Genomic DNA, 14,317 nt, shown 5'->3' with positions numbered 1-14,317 from the left:
ATTGGAAGGCAGTTAAGAGGATACTTAGTGGTGCGCGAAATTGTGAACAATACTTTTCACAACTCTCATAATCCCTGGTCATGAACTCCAAAAGATTTGGTGGTTCAATTCCATGGCATTACACAACTTCGCACAACTAACCAGCAAGTGCACTGGGTCGTCCAAGTAATACCTTACGTGAGTAAGGGTCGATCCCACGGAGATTGTTAGCATTGAAGCAAGCTATGGTCATCTTGTAAATCTTAGTCAGGCAAACTCAAATGTATATGATGATGAACGAAAATAATATAAAGATAAAGATAGTGATACTTATGTATATCATTGGTGTATGAGCTTCAGACAAGCATATGAAAATGCCTTCCCTTCCGTCTCTCTGCTTTCCTACTGCCTTCATCCAATCCTTCTTACTCCTTTCCATGGCAAGCTCGTGTAGGGTTTCACTGTTGTCAGCAGCTACCTCCCATCCGCGCAGTGAAAGCTAATGCACGCATTCTGTCACAGTACTGCCAATCACCGGTTTGGTTCCCTCCCCTACCGGAATAGAATCACTCTTTTGCGTCTGTCACTAACGCCCAGTAGGTTACAGGTTTGAAGCATGTCACAGTCATTCAGTCATTGAATCCTACTCAGAATACCACAGACAAGGTTAGACCTTCCGGATTCTCTTGAATGCTGCCATCAGTTCTTGCCTATACCACGAAGACTCTGATCTCACGGAATGGTTGGCTCGTTTGTCAGGCGAGCACTCGGTTGTCAGGCGATCAACCATGCATCGTGCAATCAGGAATCCAAGAGATATTCACTAAGCCTCAGATGCTTGTAGAACAAGAATGGTTGTCAGTCACCTTGTTCATGGGTGAGAATGGTGATGGGCGTCAATCATCACCTTCATCATGTTGAAGAACAAGTGATATCTTGGATAAAGAACAAGCGGAATTGAATGGAAGAACAATAGTAATTGCATTAATACTCGAGGTACAGCAGAGCTCCACACCTTAATCTATGGTGTGTAGAAACTCCACCGTTGAAAATACATAAGAACAAGGTCTAGGCATGGCCGAATGGCCAGCCTCCCAAAGAGGGTTCAATCATCAAAACATGATCGAAAAAGCTCTCTAATACAATAGTAAAAGGTCCTACTTATAGAAAACTAGTACATAGATGAGTAAATGACATAAAAATCCACTTCCGGGCCCACTTGGTGTGTGCTTGGGCTGAGCAATGAAGCAATTTCGTGTAGAGACTCTCCTTGGAGTTAAACGCCAGCTTTAGTGCCAGTTTGGGCGTTTAACTCCCAATCAGGTGCCAGTTCCGGCGTTTAACGCTGGAATTTCTTGAGGTGACTTTGAACGCCGGTTTGGGCCATCAAATCTTGGGCAAAGTATGGACTATTATATATTGCTGGAAAGCCCAGGATGTCTACTTTCCAACGCCGTTGAGAGCGCGCCAATTGGGCTTCTGTAGCTCCAGAAAATCCACTTCGAGTGCAGGGAGGTCAGAATCCAACAGCATCTGCAGTCCTTTTGAGTCTCTGGATCAGATTTTTGCTCAGGTCCCTCAATTTCAGCCAGAAAATACCTGAAATCACAGAAAAACACACAAACTCATAGTAAAGTCCAGAAAAGTGAATTTTAATTAAAAACTAATAAAAATATACTAAAAACTAACTAAAAGATACTAAAAACATACTAAAAACAATGCCAAAAAGTGTACAAATTATCCGCTCATCACAACACCAAACTTAAATTGTTGCTTGTCCCCAAGCAACTGAAAATAAAATAAGATAAAAAGAAGAGAATATGCAATGAACTCCAAAAACATCTATGAAGATCAGTATTAATTAGATGAGCGGGGCTTTTAACTTTTTGTCTCTGAATAGTTTTGGCATCTCACTCTATCCCTTGTAATTCAGAATGATTGGCTTCTTTAGGAACTTAGAATCCAGATAGTGTTAATGATTCTCCTAGTAAAGTATGATGATTCTTGAACATAGCTATTTATTGAGTCTTGGCTGTGGCCCAAAGCACTCTGTCTTCCAGTATTACCACCGGATACATACATGCCACAGACACATAATTGGGTGAACCTTTTCAGATTGTGACTCAGCTTTGCTAAAGTCCCCAATTAGAGGTGTCCAGGGTTCTTAAGCACACTCTTATTTGCCTTGGATCACAACTTTATTTCTTTTCTTTTTCTTTCTTTTCTTTTTTTTTCGGTTTTTTTTTGTTTTGTTTTTTTTTTTTCGTTTGCTTTTTCTCTTTTTTTTCTGCTTTTTCTTGCTTCAAGAATCATTTCTAATGATTTTTCATATTCTCAGTAACATGTCTCCTTTTTCATCATTCTTTCAAGAGCCAACATTCATGAACCACAAGTTCAAAAGGCATATGCACTGTTCAAGCATACATTCAAAGAACAAAAGTGTTGCCACCACATCAAAATAATTAAACTATTATAAAATTCAGAATTCATGCAATTCTTTCCTTTCCAATTAAGCACATTTTTATTCAAGAAAGGTGATGGATTCATAGGACATTCATAACTTTAAGGCATAGACACTAAGACACTAATGATCATAAGACACAAACATGGATAAACATAAGCACTAAAAATCGAAAAACAGAAGAATAAAGAACAAGGAAATCAAGGAACGGGTCCACCTTAGTGATGGCGGCTCTTTCTTGCTCTTGAAGATCCTATGGAGTGCTTGAGCTCCTCAATGTCTCTTCCTTATCTTTGTTGCTCCTCCCTCATGATTCTTTGGTCTTCTCTAATTTCATGGAGGAGAATGGAGTGTTCTTGATGCTCCACCCTTAGTTGTCCCATGTTGGAACTCAATTCTCCTAGGGAGGTGTTTAATTGCTCCCAATAATTTTGTGGAGGAAAGTGCATCCCTTGGGGAATCTCAGGGATCTCATGGTGAGAGGGGTCTCTTGTGCACTCCATCCTTTTCTTGGTGATGGGCTTGTCCTCATCAATGGGGGTATCTCCCTCTATGTCAACTCCAACTGAATAACAGAGATGACAGATGAGATGAGGAAAGGCTAACCTTGCCAAAGTGGAGGTCTTGTCCGCCACCTTGTAGAGTTCTTGGGCTATAACCTCATGAACTTCTATTTCTTCTCCAATCATGATGCTATGGATCATGATGGCCCGGTCTATGGTAACTTCGGACCGGTTGCTAGTGGGAATGATTGAGCGTTGTATGAACTCTAACCATCCTCTAGCCACGGGCTTGAGGTCATGCCTTCTCAATTGAACCGGCTTTCCTCTTGAATCTTGCCTCCATTGTGCGCCCTCTTCACATATGGTTGTGAGGACTTGGTCCAACCTTTGATCAAAGTTGACCCTTCTAGTGTAAGGATGCTCATCTCCTTGCATCATAGGCAAGTTGAACGCCACCCTTACACTCTCCGGACTAAAATCCAAGTATTTCCCCCGAACCATAGTGAGATAACTCTTTGGATTCGGGTTCACACTTTGGTCATGGTTCTTGGTGATCCATGCATTGGCATAGAACTCTTGAACCATCAAGATTCCGACTTGTTGAATGGGGTTGGTGAGTACTTCCCAACCTCTTCTTCGGATCTCATGGCAGATCTCCGGATATTCACCCTTTTTGAGTGAAAAGGGGACCTCGGGGATCACCTTCTTCAAGGCCACAACTTCATAGAAGTGGACTTGATGCACCCTTGAGAGAAATCTATCCATCTCCCATGACTCGGAGGTGGAAGCTTTTGCCTTCCCTTTCCTCTTTTTAGAGGTTTCTCCGGCCTTGGATGCCATAATGGTTATGAAAAAGCAACGCTTTTACCACACCAAACTTAAAATGTTTGCTCGTCCTCGAGCAAAAGAAGAAAGAAGAGAGTAGAAGAAGAAGAAATGAGGAAGAGGGGGAAGGTGGTGTGTTCGGCCAAGAAGGGTAAGAAAGGGTGTTTAGGTTGTGTAAAAATGAAGGGTTGAAGAAGGGTATATATATGGGAGAGAGGGGGGTAATGGTTCGGCCATGGAGGGTGGGTTTGGGAGGGAAAGTGGTTTGAATTTGAAGGGTGAGGTTGGTGGGGATTTATGAAGGATGGATGTGAGTGGTGAAGAGAAAGATGGGATTTGATAGGTGAAGGGTTTTTGGGGAAGAGGTATTGAGGTGATTGGTGAGTGGGGGAAGAAGAGAGAGATTGATGGTGGGGTCCTGTGGGGTCCACAGATCCTGTGGTGTCAAGGAAAAGTCATCCCTGCACCAAATGTTGCTCAAAATCACGTTTTGAGCTATTTCTGGCGTTAAACGCCGGGCTGGTGCCCATTCCTGGCGTTTAACGCCAGGTTGTTGCCCTTTTCTGGCGTTTAACGCCAGTCTGGTGCCCCTTTCTGGCGTTAAACGCCCAGAATGGTGCCAGACTGGGCGTTAAACGCCCAACTGCTAGGCTTACTGGCGTTTAAACGCCAGCAGCTTCTTCCTCCAGGGTGTGCTGTTTTTCTTCCTGTTTTTCATTCTGTTTTTGCTTTTTTCATTGATTTTGTGACTTTTTATGATCATCAACCTACAAAAAAGATAAAATAACAAAAGAAAATAGTTAACTATAAAACATTGGGTTGCCTCCCAACAAGCGCTTCTTTAATGTCATTAGCTTGACAGAGGACTCTCATGGAGCCTCAGAAATGCTCAGAACCGTGTTGGAACCTCCCAACACCAAACTTAGAGTTTGAATGTGGGGGTTCAACACCAAACTTAGAGTTTGGTTGTGGCCTCCCAACACCAAACTTAGAGTTTGACTGTGGGGGCTCTGCTTGGCTCTGTTTTGAGAGAAGCTCTTCATGCTTCCTCTCCATGATGATAGAGGGATGTCCTTGGGCTTTAAACACCAAGGATTCTCCATTCACTTGAATGATCAACTCTCCTCTATCAACATCAATCACAGCCTTTGCTGTGGCTAGGAAGGGTCTGCCAAGGATGATGGATTCATCCATGCACTTCCCAGTCTCTAGGACTATGAAATCAGTAGGGATGTAATGGTCTTCAATCTTCACCAAAACATTCTCTACAAGTCCATGAGCTTGTTTTCTTGAATTGTCTACCATCTCTAATGAGATTCTTGCAGCTTGCACCTCAAAGATCCCTAATTTCTCCATTACAGAGAGGGGCATGAGGTTTACACTTGACCCTAAGTCACACAAGGCCTTCTTGAAGGTCATGGTGCCTATGGTACAAGGTATAGAAAACTTCCCAGGATCCTGCCTCTTTTGAGGCAGTTTCTGCCTAGACAAGTCATCCAGTTCTTTGGTGAGCAAGGGTGGTTCATCCTCCCAAGTCTCATTTCCAAATAACTTGTCATTTAGCTTCATGATTGCTCCAAGGTATTTAGCAACTTGCTCTTCAGTGACATACTCATCCTCTTAAGAGAAAGAATACTCATCAGAGCTCATGAATGGCAGAAGTAAGTCCAATGGAATCTCTATGGTCTCATTTTGAGCCTCAGATTCCCATTGTTCCTCATTGAGGAACTCAGAGGAGATTGGTACACGCCCACTGAGGTCTTCCTCAGTGGCGTCCTCCTCCTCTCTTTCCTCTCCACATTCGGCCATGGTTATGGCTTTGCACTCTCCTTTTGGATTTTCTTCTGTATTACTTGGGAGAGTACTAGGAGGGAGTTCAGTAACTTTCTTGCTCAGCTGACCCACTTGTCCTTCCAAATTTCTGATGGAGGACCTTGTTTCATTCATGAAACTTTGAGTGGTCTTTATTAGATTAGAGACCCTTGTTGCTAAGTCAGAAGTATTCTGCTTAGAACTCTCTGTCTGTTGCTGAGAAGATGATGGAAAAGGCTTGCTATTGCCAAGCCTGTTTCGTCCACCATTATTATTATTGAAACCTTGTTGAGGTCTCTCTTGATTCTTCCATGAGAAATTGGGGTGATTTCTCCATGAAGAATTGTAGGTGTTTCCATAGGGTTCTCCTAGGTAATTCACCTCTTCCATTGAAGGGTTCTCAGGATCATAGGCTTCTTCCTCAGATGAAGCTTCCTTAGTACTGCTTGGTGCATTTTGCATTCCAGACAGACTTTGAGAAATCATATTGACTTGTTGAGTCAATATTTTATTCTGAGCCAAAATGGCATTCAGAGTGTCAATCTCAAGAACTCCTTTCTTCTGACTAGTCCCATTGTTCACAGGATTCCTTTCAGAAGTGTACATGAATTGGTTATTTGCAACCATTTCAATCAATTCTTGAGCTTCTGTAGGCGTCTTCTTCAGATGAAGAGATCCTCCAACAGAGCTATCCAAAGACATCTTGGATAGTTCAGAGAGACCATCATAGAAAATACCTATGATGCTCCATTCAGAAAGCATGTCTGAGGGACATCTTCTGATTAATTGTTTGTATCTTTCCCAAGCTTCATAGAGGGATTCTCCATCCTTCTGTCTGAAGGTTTGGACTTCCACTCTAAGCTTACTCCATCTTTGTGGTGGAAAGAACTTTGCCGAGAAGGCATTGACTAGCTTTTCCCAAGAGTCCAGGCTTTCTTTAGGTTGAGAATCCAACCATATTCTAGCTCTGTCTCTTACAGCAAAAGGGAATAGCATCAGCCTATAGACCTCAGGGTTAACCCCATTAGTCTTGACTGTGTCACAGATTTGCAAGAATTCAGCTAAAAACTGATGAGGATCTTCCATTGGAAGTCCATGGAACTTGCAATTCTGTTGCATTAGAGAAACTAATTGAGGCTTAAGCTCAAAGTTGTTTGCTCCAATGGCAGGGATAGAGATGCTTCTCCCATAGAAATCAGGAGTAGGTGCAGTAAAGTCACCCAGCACCTTCCTTGCATTGTTGGCATTGTTGTTGTTTTCGGCTGCCATGGGTTCTTCTTCCTTGAAGAATTCGGTCAGGTCCTCTAAAGAGAGTTGTGCTTTGGCTTCTCTTAGCTTTCTCTTCAGGGTCCTCTCAGGTTCAGGATCAGCTTCAACAAGAATGCCTTTGTCTCTGCTCCTGCTCATATGAAAGAGAAGAGAAAAAGAAAATGTGGAATCCTCTATGTCACAGTATAGAGATTCCTTGAAGTGTCAGAGGAAAAGAGAAATAGAAAGAAGAAGGAGAAGAAGAATTCGAACTTTAATTAGATAAGGTTCGAATTGTGCATTTAGAAGGAGTGGTACTCCATAAATAGTAGGATGTGGGAAGGAGGGAAGAGAATTTTCGAAAATTCAATCAAAAGATTTTGAAAACATTTTGAAAATTTGATTGATAATTTTCGAAAATTCAAAGTGAAAAAGAAATCAATTGATTTTTGAAAAAGATTTTGAAATTAGAAATCAAAAAGATTTGATTGAAAACTATTTTGAAAAAGATGAGGTTAAAAAGATTTGATTGAAAAGTTATGGTTTTAAAAAGATGTGATTGAGAAGATATGGTTTGAAAACAATTTTAAAAGATATGATTTGAAAACAATTTGAAAAGATATGATTTGAAAACAATTTGAAAAGAAAAAATTAATGACTTGCCTAACAAGAAAAGATATGATTCAAACATAAAACCTTCCTCAACAGAAAAGGCAAAAAATGTTCAATCAAATCATTAATTGTTAGTAAGTATCTTTGAAAAAGGAAAGAAATTGATTTTGAAAACATTTGATTGAAAAGATATGATTTGAAAAAGATTTGATTTGAAAAACTTTGAAAACTTGAAAAAAAATTGATTTGAAAACAAAATCTTCCCCCTAGCACCATCCTGGCGTTAAACGCCCAGAATGGTATCCATTCTGGCGTTTAACGCCCAAATTGCACCCTTTTTGGGCGTTAAACGCCCAACCAGGTACCCTGGCTGGCGTTTAAACGCCAGTCTGCCTTCTTCACTGGGCATTTTTGAATGCTCAGCTTTTTCTGTATAATCCCTCTGCAGTATGTTCTGAATCTTCAATTCTTTGTATCATTGACTTGAAAAGACACAAATTAAAAATATTTTTGGATTTTTAATAATCAAAATGCAACAAGAATCAAATAACAATGCATGCAAGACACCAAACTTAGCAGTTTGTGTACTACTGATACTATATGAGACACATGAACACTCAAGTCAATAGAATTTAAAGATCAAAACAAGAAATATATGCATGGATTCGAAAAATATAACAAAAACATGCATTTGACACCAAACTTAAGATGAGACTCTAGACTCAAACAAGAAATATTTTTGGATTTTATGGTTTTGCAAATTTTTTTGTGTTTTTCGAAAATTAAGTGGGAAAAAGATATCAAAATTCTTAACGAGAATTCCAGGAATCAGTGCAATGCTAGTCTAAGACTCCGGTCCAGGAATTAGACATGGCTTCACAGCCAGCCAAGCTTCCAAAGAAAGCTTCGGTCCAAAACACTAGACATGACCAAAGGTCAGCCAAGCCTTAGCAGATCACTGCTCCAAAAGCAAGATTGATTAAAATCAACAAGCTCTTTTGGTGATAAGTTGAAACCTCGGTCCAATCAGATTAGACATGGCTTCTCAGCCAGCCAGATTTCAACAAATCATCATGAAACTCTAGAATTCATCTTCAAGAATTTCGAAAAAATAAATACCTAATCTAAGCAACAAGATGAACCGTCAGTTGTCCAAACTAGAACAATCCCAGGCATTGTTACCAAAAGCTTGCTCAAAACTTGAACAATCCCCGGCAACGGCGCCAAAAACTTGGTGCGCGAAATTGTGAACAATACTTTTCACAACTCTCATAATCCCTGGTCATGAACTCCAAAAGATTTGGTGGTTCAATTCCATGGCATTACACAACTTCGCACAACTAACCAGCAAGTGCACTGGGTCGTCCAAGTAATACCTTACGTGAGTAAGGGTCGATCCCACGGAGATTGTTAGCATTGAAGCAAGCTATGGTCATCTTGTAAATCTTAGTCAGGCAAACTCAAATGTATATGATGATGAACGAAAATAATATAAAGATAAAGATAGTGATACTTATGTATATCATTGGTGTATGAGCTTCAGACAAGCATATGAAGATGCCTTCCCTTCCGTCTCTCTGCTTTCCTACTGCCTTCATCCAATCCTTCTTACTCCTTTCCATGGCAAGCTCGTGTAGGGTTTCACTGTTGTCAGCAGCTACCTCCCATCCGCGCAGTGAAAGCTAATGCACGCATTCTGTCACAGTACTGCCAATCACCGGTTTGGTTCCCTCCCCTACCGGAATAGAATCACTCTTTTGCGTCTGTCACTAACGCCCAGTAGGTTACAGGTTTGAAGCATGTCACAGTCATTCAGTCATTGAATCCTACTCAGAATACCACAGACAAGGTTAGACCTTCCGGATTCTCTTGAATGCTGCCATCAGTTCTTGCCTATACCACGAAGACTCTGATCTCACGGAATGGTTGGCTCGTTTGTCAGGCGAGCACTCGGTTGTCAGGCGATCAACCATGCATCGTGCAATCAGGAATCCAAGAGATATTCACTAAGCCTCAGATGCTTGTAGAACAAGAATGGTTGTCAGTCACCTTGTTCATGGGTGAGAATGGTGATGGGCGTCAATCATCACCTTCATCATGTTGAAGAACAAGTGATATCTTGGATAAAGAACAAGCGGAATTGAATGGAAGAACAATAGTAATTGCATTAATACTCGAGGTACAGCAGAGCTCCACACCTTAATCTATGGTGTGTAGAAACTCCACCGTTGAAAATACATAAGAACAAGGTCTAGGCATGGCCGAATGGCCAGCCTCCCAAAGAGGTTCAATCATCAAACATGATCGAAAAAGCTCTCTAATACAATAGTAAAAGGTCCTACTTATAGAAAACTAGTACATAGATGAGTAAATGACATAAAAATCTACTTCCGGGCCCACTTGGTGTGTGCTTGGGCTGAGCAATGAAGCAATTTCGTGTAGAGACTCTCCTTGGAGTTAAACGCCAGCTTTAGTGCCAGTTTGGGCGTTTAACTCCCAATCAGGTGCCAGTTCCGGCGTTTAACGCTGGAATTTCTTGAGGTGACTTTGAACGCCGGTTTGGGCCATCAAATCTTGGGCAAAGTATGGACTATTATATATTGCTGGAAAGCCCAGGATGTCTACTTTCCAACGCCGTTGAGAGCGCGCCAATTGGGCTTCTGTAGCTCCAGAAAATCCACTTCGAGTGCAGGGAGGTCAGAATCCAACAGCATCTGCAGTCCTTTTGAGTCTCTGGATCAGATTTTTGCTCAGGTCCCTCAATTTCAGCCAGAAAATACCTGAAATCACAGAAAAACACACAAACTCATAGTAAAGTCCAGAAAAGTGAATTTTAATTAAAAACTAATAAAAATATACTAAAAACTAACTAAAAGATACTAAAAACATACTAAAAACAATGCCAAAAAGTGTACAAATTATCCGCTCATCACTTAGATATCTAGAAGGTATACTTAATGAAGGTTGAATTTTTTCCAAATGCACTGACTATTGTATTCTATCCTTTGCAGATTCGGACTGGGCTTCGGACTTAGATGATCGGAGGTCAACTACTGGATATTGTATCTACCTTGGCACAAATTTAATAGCATGGAGGAATGACAAACGATCTAAGATTGTCAAGTCTACAACTGAAGCAGAATATAGAGCGATAGCCTCAGCTTAGACTGAGATCATGAGCATCCAGCAGCTATTGGGAGAACTGAGAGTCCCACAACTAATATCTCTAACAATTTATTGTGACAATCATAGCACATGTTTACTTGATGCCAATCTTGTACTGCACAGCAGATGCAAGCATTTGGAGATGGATTTATATTTTATCAGAGACCTGGTTAATTCTAAATAACTCTATATGGTTCAGATCTCTGCTCTTGATCAAGTGGCAGACTTGTTAACAAAACCTATCTCGATCACCTTCATCACCAGATTTAAGAGCAAACTTAGGATAAGGACTCATTGTAAGAACCAGAAATAATTAACCAATTTATTAACATAAAATAATAATAATTTAATTGCCCAAAATATGATTCAAAAGTTTAGAATATTAATTAGAAAATATGAATATGATATTTGGACTCAATAGATTTTTCTGAGTTGGAAAATTGAGTAAAAACGCGTATCGGTAAATTAACCGATAGTACCGTCTTAAATCTGTTCAGTACTATGCGAGAAGGATAAAAACTGTAGAAAAACGTAGGAAAATAATTAAATTTGAAAACTGTGCCCTAATTTTAAAGGTTTGGCCCAAAGTTGGGCCAAACGGGCCAAAATCGCTAACGGGTTAGATTGGGTTCAAGTTGGGCCCAAGTCCAACACATATATACTCTCATTACAGGCCATTTCAGCTACACTCCACTTCAAAATAACACAAACACAATGGTGGATGAAATTGTGATCACATCAATGTAGTACTCTTTGTTATTGTATGGAATTATTATTATGGCTCTTGGCTATGTGTGGACACAACTCCGTTCAACTTAACCAGCAAGTGTACTGGGTCATCCAAGTAATACCTTACGTGAGTAAGGGTCGATCCCACAGAGATTGTTGGTATGAAGCAAGCTATGGTCACCTTGTAAATCTCAGTTAGGCAGATTAAATGGTTATGGGTTTCGAAAATTAATAATAAATAGAAAATAAAAAGGGATAGAAATACTTATGTAAATCAATAGTGGGAATTTCAGATAGGCGTGTGGAGATGCTAGAATCCTTTCGAATCTCTACTTTCTTATTGCTTTCATCCAATCCTTCTTACTCCTTTCCATGGCAAGCTGTATGTAGGACATCACCATCATCAATGGCTACTTTCAATCCTCTCGGGAAAATGGTCCTATGCACTGTCACTGCACGGCTAATCGTCTGGAGGCATCACCCTTGCCGATGGCTACATTCCATCCTCTCAGTGAAAATGGTCCAAATGCTCTGTCACAGCACGGCTAATCATCTGTTTTTCTCAATCAGGTTGGAGTAGAATCCCTTGATTCTTTTGCGTTTGTCATCACGCCTAGTCTTCAGGAGTTTGAAGCTCATCACAGTCATTCAATACCAGAATCCTACTCGGAATACCACAGACAAGGTTAGACTTTCTGGATTCCCGGGATCCTACTCGGAATACCACAGACAAGGTTAGACTTTCCGGATCCCCATGAATGCTGCCATCTATCTAGCTTATACCACGAAGATTCTGTTGGGGAATCTAAGAGATATGCGCCCGGCCTAGAGTAGAACGGAAGTGGTTGTCAGTCACGCGCGTTCATAGGTGAGAATGATGATGAGTGTCACGGATCATCACATTCATCAAGTTGAAGTACAACGTATATCTTGGAATAAGAATAAAAGAGAATTGAATAGAAAATAATAGTGATTGTATTGAAACTTGAGGTACAGCAGAGCTCCACATCCTTAATCTATGGTGTGCAGAAACTCTACCGTTGAAAATACATAAGGGAAAGGTTCAGGCATGGCCGAATGGCCAGCCCCCTGAATGATCAAAAGACCGAATGATCAAAGACTAAACAGTCAAAGATTAAACTGTCAAAAGATAAGACGTCTAATACAATAGTAACTTATCCTATTTATACTAGACTAGCTACTAGGGTTTACATGAGTAAGTAATTGATGCATAAATCCACTTCCGGGGCCCACTTGGTGTATGCTTGGGCTGAGCTTGATCTATCCACGAGCTAAGGCTTTTCTTGGAGTTGAACGCCGAGTTATAACGTGTTTTGGGCGTTCAACTCCGGATCATGACGTGTTTTTGGCGTTTAACTCCAGACAGCAGCATGTACTTGGCGTTCAACGCCAAGTTACGTCATCAATTTCCGAATAAAGTATGAACTATTATATATTGCTGGAAAGCTCTGGATGTCTAATTTTCAAAGCCGTTGAGAACGCGCCATTTGGAGTACTGTAGCTCCAGAAAATCCATTTTGAGTGCAGGGAGGTCAGATTCCAACAGCATCAGCAGTCCTTTTGTCAGCCTTTTTCAGAGTTTTGCTCAGGTCCCTCAATTTCAGCCAGAAATTACCTGAAATTATAGAAAAACACACAAACTCATAGTAAAGTCCAGAAATGTGAATTTAACATAAAAACTAATGAAAACATCCCTAAAAGTAGCTTGAACTTACTAAAAACTACCTAAAAACAATGCCAAAAAGCGTATAAATTATCCGCTCATCACAACACCAAACTTAAATTGTTGCTTGTCCCCAAGCAACTGAAAATCAAATAGGATAAAAAGAAGAGAATATACTATAAATTCCAAAATATCAATGAATATTAATTCTAATTAGATGAGCGGGACTTGTAGCTTTTTGCTTCTGAATAGTTTTGGCATCTCACTTTTTCCTTTGAAGTTTAGAGTGATTGGCGTCTCTAGGAACTCAGAGTTCAGATAGTGTTATTGACTTTCCTAGTTAAGCATGTTGATTCTTGAACACAGCTACTTATGAGTCTTGGCCGTGGCCCTAAGCACTTTGTTTTCCAGTATTACCACCGGAAACATGAATGCCACAGACACATAACTGGGTGAACCTTTTCAGATTATGACTCAGCTTTGCTAGAGTCCCCAGTTAGTGGTGTCCAGAGATCTTAAGCACACTCTTTCTGCTTTGGATCCTTTTTTACCCTTGCCTTTTGGTTTTAAGGGCTATTGGCTTTTTCTTTTTCTTTCTATATATATATATATATATATTTTTTTTTTCGCCATTTTTTTTCGCAAGCTTCTTCTTTTTCACTGCTTTTTCTTGCTTCAAGAATCAATTTCATGATTTTTCAGATCATCAATAACATTTCTCTTTGTTCATCATTCTTTCAAGAGCTAACAATTTTAACATTCATAAACAACAAGATCAAAAATATGCACTGTTCAATCATTTATTCAGAAAACAAAAAGTATTGTCACCACATCAATATATTAAACTAACTAATTCAAGGATAAATTCGAAATTCATGTACTTCTTGTTCTTTTGAATTAAAACATATTTCATTTAAGAGAGGTGAAGGATTAATGGATTTTATTCATTGCTTTAAGACATAGTTACTACATACTAATGATCATGAGTAGAGACACAAAACATATATAAACATAATAGAAACTGGAAAACAGAAAGAATAAGAACAAGGAATGAATCCACCTTAGTGGCGTCTTCTTCTTGAAGGACCAACAATGTCCTTAAGCTCTTCTATGTCCCTTCCTTGCCTTTGTTGCTCCTCCCTCATTGCTCTCTTGATCTTCTCTTATTTCATGGAGAATGATGGAGTGCTCATGATGTTCCACCCTAATTGTTCCACATTATGGCTCAAATCTTCTAAGGAAGTGTTGAGTTGTTCCCAATAGTTGTTGGGAGGAAAGTGCATCCCTTGAGGCATCTCA

General features: G+C 40.1%; 1 non-coding gene across 1 annotated transcript; it reads left to right on the top strand.

Annotated features, from left to right (window-relative positions):
- The first annotated feature begins 6,336 nt into the window (after nt 1–6,336).
- Nucleotides 6,337–6,444, top strand: LOC130938425 (small nucleolar RNA R71). Its single transcript, XR_009069591.1, has one exon. It is a non-coding gene; the product is annotated as a small nucleolar RNA R71 (small nucleolar RNA).
- Nucleotides 6,445–14,317: the final 7,873 nt, after the last annotated feature.

This window comes from Arachis stenosperma, chromosome 6, assembly GCF_014773155.1.
Source record: "Arachis stenosperma cultivar V10309 chromosome 6, arast.V10309.gnm1.PFL2, whole genome shotgun sequence".
NCBI lineage: Eukaryota > Viridiplantae > Streptophyta > Magnoliopsida > Fabales > Fabaceae > Arachis > Arachis stenosperma.
The sequence above is the reverse complement of the archived record's forward strand: the minus strand, read 5'-3'. Positions and strand labels throughout refer to the sequence as shown.